At 32.5% G+C, this 8919-nt stretch overlaps 1 long non-coding RNA gene across 1 annotated transcript; it reads left to right on the top strand.

Moving 5' to 3' along the window:
* The first annotated feature begins 836 nt into the window (after positions 1-836).
* Positions 837-2065, top strand: LOC134253730 (uncharacterized). Its single transcript, XR_009989167.1, has 3 exons — positions 837-1024; positions 1298-1424; positions 1651-2065. It is a non-coding gene; the product is annotated as an uncharacterized LOC134253730 (long non-coding RNA).
* The last annotated feature ends 6854 nt before the right edge of the window (positions 2066-8919 follow it).

Below are 8919 nucleotides of genomic sequence, written 5' to 3'. Positions count from 1 at the left end.
TATGCAAATTTTAAGTTTTAATCCAATAACAATCAACATAAAATATCGTTACGGTAACAAGAAATTTAACTAAACTACCTACGTAAACCGTTTCTTAGCCGCCATTTTTATTTACAAAAGCAACGCTTCGAACGTAATCGCGTGCGTGTTTTTCATATTACTCCATGACGGCGATGTAATACGGAAAATTTCAGGGCGCCATGTGATCATCCTTTATCCAATCAGCAATCTACAAATTTGTCTGCAGCGGGATAATAGGTGTTATTATACTTTTGTGAATTCGTTCTATATAAAAATATGACGAATAAATATGCTATCTTTTCCAAACAGCCCCTACCGTGAAATAGTTTTTGTGCTATCTGCTCATGGTGAAATAGTCATCAAACTATTCACCGGCAGCATTCTGTTTCCCTCCATATGACGTAACAAAAGTAAAGTCAGCATCGGTATAATAAAACACTTATTCACTGACTATTTGGGCAATAGCAAGTTTATCGTCCCCCTCGACAGCAAACTATTTTCCTCGACTGCGCCTCGGGAAATAGTTTGCTGTCTTGGGGGACGATAAGGCCAGAGTTTTTTTATTTTCTGTTTAACGGGAAGCGCCGACCCAATTTTTTCAAAATATCGAATAAAAATAAAAGAGGTCAATTTCACTTTTATTTTTAAAATACCCGCCGACTGTGTCGTTCATTGATGGTTTGAAATAAAATCGGGTTTGATGTACACCTATTTCTAAAGAATCATGTAAACGTTTGACAAAGCCTGTGTTGATCAAAGTCTTTTTACGAGCGTCTTGTTGATTACGATGTCGTAACCAGTTTAAGGAACTAGTTTATCACGCTTCGCGGGTTCTATCAAGTTATCAAGAAGCAAGAAAGTCATTTCAAGACATTAATAGACGGTTATTTTAAATCCATTGATGATGAAAACAAGCAAGTTCTTGAAATGGGAGTTAAAGCATTGACAACCTAAATACACCAGATGCACATTGAACTGTGGAGCAGGTGTCCAAATAGTTGGGGTAAGTTTTGAGACGTTGTCTTGATATAAACTTTCTGTAAAATTTTTTGAGTGTTTGGCACTTTTATATGTTTTTTCTTCTTTTAAAGATGTTTGCATTCTAGATTTAATTTAATCACATATGGTACATAACAAGTTGAGGTAAAATTCGCGGCAAAATTTTATTTTACAATGAATCGTGTCAAACTATATCAGGGACATAAAATGAAGATTAAAATATTTTAGATACGAGTCCATGTCTATTTGGTTGAATAAAATGAGGCTAGGATTTTAGATACGAGTCCGTGTCTATTTGGTTGAATAAAATGAGGCTAGGATTCCTACAGAATTAAAAGAGTTGGTATAAAATACTGACAAGTGAAGTGACAGCTATATTGGAGTTGCACATATCCTGTGGAAAGGTAAGGATAGAAAGAAGTGGACAATTGAATACTTTAGTGCAAAATGGACAAAGAACGATGTTATTGTTATTTATTTTTATCTAAGAAAAAACTCTTAAAATATTTGTATCTTCATTTAGAAAAGAAAATAATTTCATGTAAATAGTTGTTTTTTCTACTTTCTACCATTTACTACATGAATTTGATTAGCTAATAATGTATCATAAAGGAATTTTTTTTTTTGCAGTTTCATTTCTTGGCAGAGACCCAGCCATTTGTGAAGACTTCCACGAGGACTTTGCTGTTGTTCATCAAAAAGTTCAGCTGACAAATTTCCATTCAGAACCTCAATAATGTGTTATCCCTTTATACTAACATAGCATTGTCAAGTCAGCTATCAACCCCACTGCTTTTTTTAACTTCTATTAAATCATAATATACATGTAGCTTAAAACATTTCTCATCATGACTTTTATAAATTTTATACAATAGATAGATGATCACTTGAAGACCTGTGTAAAATTTTAAGCAGTGTGGTTTTTCTGTCATCTGCGTTTATCCAACATTATTGTTGCTGTATAACAAATGTAAATTATAATATTATATTGATATGCTTTCATACTAGAAAAATGTGCAAGTGTGATTAAGCACAGTAGGATAACTCATGCAATTGTATCTTTTTATCTGTATTTGAAATCCTTATACATTATGAACAAAATTGTATTGTTTTCTTTCGTTTTTCAACATTTAAATAAAAAAAAAATTCATACCAATATTTGGTTTTATTTTTATTATGGCCCGACTCGACAAATTTTGATCTTTTATTTTTATTTTTATTTCGTCCCCTCGACCCAATTTTTTCTGAAAAATTCCCGTTAAACAGAAAATAAAAAAACTCTGGCCTAAACTTGCTATTGTCGTCATAGCCAGTAAATAGGTGTATAATATTACTAATTCAAAAAGGTGATTATTACCTATTCATTTCTAATAGGTGATATCACTAGTTCGAATATTCAAAGAGTTAATATTATTCATATATCACATGGCTTCGAGCGTGACATTATACACATATTTACTGGCTATGAGGACAATATTGAACAACATTGACATAATAGGAAAACTTATCTAAAAATGTTATATCACCTTTTTAAATTGGTGATATCACCTATTAGAAATAAATAGGCGATATCACCTACTCGTGCTGAATAGGTGATATTCAATTTGAATTGGTGTTATCACTAATCTAAATAGGTGATCTCACCTATTTTTATTTCTTACTACAATAAATAATGAATGCTCCGTGGACTATATAGATTTCCACTGGAACCAAGAAAATTCAGACTGCCCAGTTTTCACCTGTATTTTGGTATTACCTTATGTTATGGATTCCTGTTGAGTTATACAAATTTTACCTGGCTTGGAAACAACAGAGTGGCATGTCTTTCACTCTTTCACACATATAATGTTAAGGATGCATTATATCTGTAGAACATTTAAATATAATAATGCATTTTTCACGATTTTTCATATTTCTTATAGTATATGAGTGAACCTTTAAGAGTCATATAAATGATTGAAATTCTGAAGAAAAAATTCTTTAGAAGATAATTATTTACATTAAATATAGTTTGTAGCCACATAAATGTATAAAAACAGCAAACAGCGAACGAAATCAGGGTTTTATGGTAAATTTTGTGCTTACTCTATTAACGAAGATCTTATTTTATAAGAAAAAATAATGTTTATATCATTACAATTTAGAAGTAAAAGAGGGATGGCAGAATATATTAGTATGATTTTTCTTACAATTTATTTTACAGTCCTTTCAAATGATGAGAAATATCAATTCCAAAACATTGCCATATGGATACAAGTCTACTCCAGAAACCACAAACCTTGCCCGGGTAGCAAGACTTATACTTGATCCATGCACAGATCTGCTGCGTGATATTCTCAGAGAAAAAATCTCACCCTGCTATTTATCAAAAATTGTCAAAATCTGGATTGATGATCTCAAAAAGAAGAAATTAAAGAATCCTCTAAATAAACAACAGATTGCTCTCATTTTCCCCCTGCCAACCAAACAATATGGCGGGGATTATTCAGATTTTGACATTAGTTTGCTGTACATTCTTCTGCGTAGCGTGTGTAAAATAATTCCACACAATACGGGATGGGGAAGAGAACCCGATCCCTCAGACAATAGTGTATCTGCCAACATAGAGAGAATCAGACTAACAAGAAACAAGTACTATGGACATGCAGCAGATTTCTCTCTTTCAGAATCAGACTTTATAACGGAATGGCAAAACATTTACAATATTACGGTTGAGATAGAACAACACTTTGGATCATCCACTGTTTACCAAGATGCTATGAAGGATATAAGAACATGTTCCATGGATCCAGAGATAGAGGCCAAATACATTGATAAACTTTTACTTATTGATGAATTGTGCGAAACCGTTAAAAGTCACACAGGTGAGTTTCCTTTTAGGTTACCCGAGTCACGGAGATCACTAATATCCATTTTCGTGTGTCCTTGTTTTTCGATCGTAGACATTTGTGTTACTCTTACTTTCCTTTTTTCTCCAGGAAGACTGAATAAAACATGATCAATTTTGATAGCAATTAGGCATGAGGGGTGTGACCGAAAAATCATATAATTTTGAAAATATTTTTTCTTTGATCCGGAACATTGAATGGCCTGATTCAATTACTACAATCAGCAGTCATACATATCAGTCAGGTTTAAAGTTGAAAATGCAAAAGAAAAAGACATACCACCTTTCTCCTGTTCAAGAAGGACATCCAATGTTTACATGATTTAAATGAACAAAGGACTTTCTACCTAAATTGTGAAAATTTATGATCCCAGGATCGTTCAAGATTCATGAACCCACTGTTGAACTAACAGTCAGATATTAAAAATGCGATGAACATGTAAGTAATAAGATTTTTTTTACTGCTGAATATCAACTAGTCAGACTGGAGGCATATCTATAAAAATCTGCGAGCTAATAACTTAACGTAAATTTTATGTTTTCTGTGTCTGTGATGTAGGCCAGATCAAATATTCCTTAAAATGGAGCAGATCTTATTTATTGCAGATTCTTATGATAAAAAAATATATATACCATCAGATGCATCCAGTATACCTTACAAAAATATGAAAAAAATATCGAACAAAGAAATCCATGTCTTTCAATAAAACATGTCTAAAGAAGTCCAAACATATTTTTAGCTGATCTACCTGAATTATTTGTTGTAGAATTATAATCATCATAAGAATTAGATCATTCACTTATTAGAACTCTCCATAAGTTCAAAACCACTTTACCCAGTCTTATAAAGGACCCCAACCAATACTATCTCAAGAAACAGCCTTCCTATATACATTTTAAGGTAACAGCCGATATATGTATTTTGAATTATAAAACCGAATGCTGAAGAACATTTTCAACCCCTGCTTAATGTAAGGGGTTATCAACATATATTAAATATAAGTCTGCTCTACTCTTTACATAAATATCAATATTTTCAATGTAATTCTACTTTCTTTTTATTTCAGTGTAAATTACTTATCTTATGCCCCTTCATTAAAAAAATAAACATAAAGCACAGCACAATAAAACACTAAGTCGCTAGATAAACCTACATCATATCAGTAACTTTGGGGTTCTTCTTTTTGCATGTTTTATATGCCATGATTAAAATTATAAATTCATAAAGAAGGACATAAATCGACAAGTGAAAAACTAATTTTCCAGATATTTTCCAGAGGAAATTAGAAACTACAGCAAGATATCGCCCCGAATGTTAAAGTAACATGCAAATCTTAATAACATGCATGATTGAGGATTTTACAAAGAAAAATGTTATAAGACTATGGGTTTTCTGGTGTTTAAATTGTTTGTTTTTAGTGATACTTTCTATATGTTAATCAATGATATATTCATAAACTGTAAAAGTTTTAACTTTATAAACCACATAGTTTTGGATCTATTGTAAAAATGAAACTACAGCATGTCATTCCTCCAAATGTTAAGGTATGTACAAATCTACAAAACATGTATGATTGTGATATTTACTATGAACAAATTACTATATTTATATAAAGGTTATTCTGTTGTTTCAAATATTATATAAATTGAATCAGAAAAAAATGACTTCTAAAATTTTGATGGTTAACATCTAGCATTTTGAAATCTCTCAAAATTTTTAATCTCCGATTTCAACATCATCTGGACTCAGTTGACCAAAACCTGAAAAAATATTTATCTTTCAAATATTTTTTATTTTTCATTAAAAGAATTCAGGAATATGTAAGTAAGCAAGGTGAAAGTTCCGTGTCACTTATGTTTCAGACCTGTAGTTCTAGCTGCATGGGGATTACTTGGTCATATTTAGAGAAACTCAAGTGTAATAACCCCAGATGGAAGTTTTATCCTAATATTGCAATTGTGGCCTTCCATGGTTATAGTATTTTATCGACGACACTTTCTCAATTTAATAACAATAGTTACTTTAATTCATATATTGAAGTAGAAATAAAAGACACCACAGAATCTGACACATCTGTTTCATATTAATTTGTTTGAATAAGAGCCAATTAACAATTACATTATAATACTTCCGATTTCTATCATTAATCCCATTCTCAATTAATCAATAGTAGAAGTAGAATTCAGTATCACCTGCATGTGGAAGAAAAAGATGCTATGAGATCAACTTTCAAACGTTGACATTACAAGGATTTCAGCAATCTCGTTAAGAAACCCCTTTTTAAAATTTACATTTCTTATGTCATTATAAAATAAAACAGCCAATCATTAAGCCGTGGTTTGTCTGACATGTTCATAAATGAGGGCATTGTTTTATGATCAGGTTGACTAAGTATTTCTCCATCAATTACTTGATTAACTAGTAGATTTCACTGACAGTTTCAATTGACGGGGGGGGGGGTTCTCACTTTTGATGAGATTTATCACTATTCTTCATTCTCACCTTTAACCTGGATGTCTAGAGATTGAGCGCTGTGGCTAGGAAAATATCAATTCAGTAAATACCTAAGTGGTCCCGATCCTAAAAAGGGGATATGATTAGAACAAATTTGTACCTATGTAAACTTGAATCTACACTAACTAAAGATGCTTACATATATTTTTGGCTAACTATAGCTTTTTTCCCTATACGTTTGAACTTTAATTGTGGTCCAACCCAACCATGGGGGTAATGATTTTAACAAATCTGTATTTAAACTACCTGAGTATGCTTAATATAAACAAGACCAATCATGACTTTGCTGTTCTTGAGAAGATTTTTCCTATATATTCCCATGTAAAACTTTATCCTCCATTGTGGCCCAGCCCTACCCCCAGGGTCATGATTTCATCAATCTACACTACCTGAGAATGCTTCCGTATAAATAAGACCAATCATGGCTTTGCTGTTCTCAAGTAAAAGATTTTTTAAGATTTTCCTTAAATATTTCTATGTAAAATATTTAATCGTCCATTGTGACCCCGCCCTACCACGGGAATCATGATTTGAAAAATCTTGAATCTACACTACCTGAGGATGCTTCCATATAAATAGGACCAATCATGGCTTTGCTGTTTTCAAGGAAAAGATTTTTAAACATTTTTCCTATATATTCCATTGTGGTCTTGCCCTACCCCGGGGGTCATGATTTAAACAAACTTAAATCTACACTACCAGAGGATGTTTCCGCTACGTTTCTCCTTTCCTGGCCCAGTGGTTTTTGAGAAGAAGATTTTTGAAAGATGCCATTAATTTTTCAGTAATTTTTTATTATTTCCCCTTGAAATGGGGCGTGGCCCTTCATTTGAACAAACTTGAATCCCCTTCACACAAGAATACTTTGTGGCAAGTTTGTTTGAAATTGGTCCGGTGGTTCTGGAGAAATGTGAATGTTTACAGACGGACAGACGGATGACGGACAAAATGTGATAAGAAAAGCTCACTTTTTAAAAAAAAATATGCCTAGATGGCAAAGTTATTTTAAAACATCGTTTGTTGCGATAATTTAAAATTTATTCTTGTACTATGAATGTTAACATGTGAACACCTTTTGGAAAATTTCTACATCACAATGGGTTTGCGTGACATCATGACAAGGAGAACACCTTGATTTACTATTTTCAATCATACTGTTTTCTGAAATGTGCAGTTTGTTCAATAAGGGATACATATCATACATTTTCAGCTTCTCAAAAATGCATGAAAACAAACCAGCTTTTCAAATACTGTAACCTTTCCAAATAGTTATGGATCATACGTTTTAGCTAATTTGAGTTTATCTGCTTTCCTAATTACATAGTGTCTGTCGTCAATCTGTTTGTCTGCAAACTTTTTCATATTTTTAACTTCTTCTCTTGAACCAATGGGTCAATTTAATCAATTTACATTAAAATATGCAGTGGTCTTTTTCCATTATAAATCTTCTTCTCAGGAACAGCAGGGATAATATTTATTGTCTCCCATTTTTGCGAAATGTAGGGGACATAACATCTCATTTGTATGTCAATCTGTCTGTCTATCACAATAAATTTAATCTTGGTAATCATTGTCATATCTTTTGAGGACTTTCATATTTAACATGTGTATTAGTATTAACCCGAGAAAATGCCATTTTTAATAATCAAATTAAAGTTTGACCTACTTTCAAAAGGGTTAAATTGTTTTAAATTGATCTTTTTTGAAAGAGAAAAGATAGCGCTTTCATATTATACATGCATGTATATTACCTGTGAGAAGACCTTTCTAAATGTATCATGATTTTTTACTCTGTGACCTTGACCTGTTGCATTTGCTTGTAACTTTTGATTGAGAAGAGATATGACTTTCACATTTGACATTACTTGTAACAAGATGTTCCCCAGCATGCTATGAATTTTTACCCCTTGACCTTTCATTTTTACCTGATTTTCAGAAAAATTAACTCTCCCATAAGATGATTAGGCTGCTGAGTAAAATGTAGAAGGAGTTCAGGGAAGACGGGGCTTTTAGCATTAAAAACATCATTTTTTGACCCCCTTTGACCTCCTGAGGAAGAATGAAAATTTCGAAAACCTTACTGCATATCTACATGACACAACCAACCATCTCCAAAACATGATTAGGCTACTGTGTAAAATTTAGGAGGAGTTCAGGAAACCAGGGTATTGTTCTATAAAAAAAATGACATTTTTTTGACTCCTATACTATTTTACACCCCCTCGGGACAAGATTTTTATGAAATTCCGAAACCTTACTGCACATCTACATTACACCACCAACCATCTCCAAAAACTTGATACACGCTACTGCGTAAAATTTAAGATAAGTTGAGGGTAGACGGGGATTTTTTCATTTCAAAAACTAAATTTTCGACCCCCTTTGCCCCCTCCCCTTGGGGCAGAATGAAAATTGAGAAACCCTACTGTACATCTACATGACACAACCAACCATCTGCAAAACATGGTCAGGCTACTTTGAAAAATTTAGGAGGAGT

This window comes from Saccostrea cucullata, unplaced genomic scaffold (assembly GCF_032062105.1).
Source record: "Saccostrea cucullata isolate Sc308-1 unplaced genomic scaffold, CSIRO_AGI_Scuc_v1 ctg20977, whole genome shotgun sequence".
In the NCBI taxonomy this organism is placed as follows: domain Eukaryota; kingdom Metazoa; phylum Mollusca; class Bivalvia; order Ostreida; family Ostreidae; genus Saccostrea; species Saccostrea cuccullata.
This window is presented reverse-complemented; position numbering and strand designations above follow the sequence as displayed.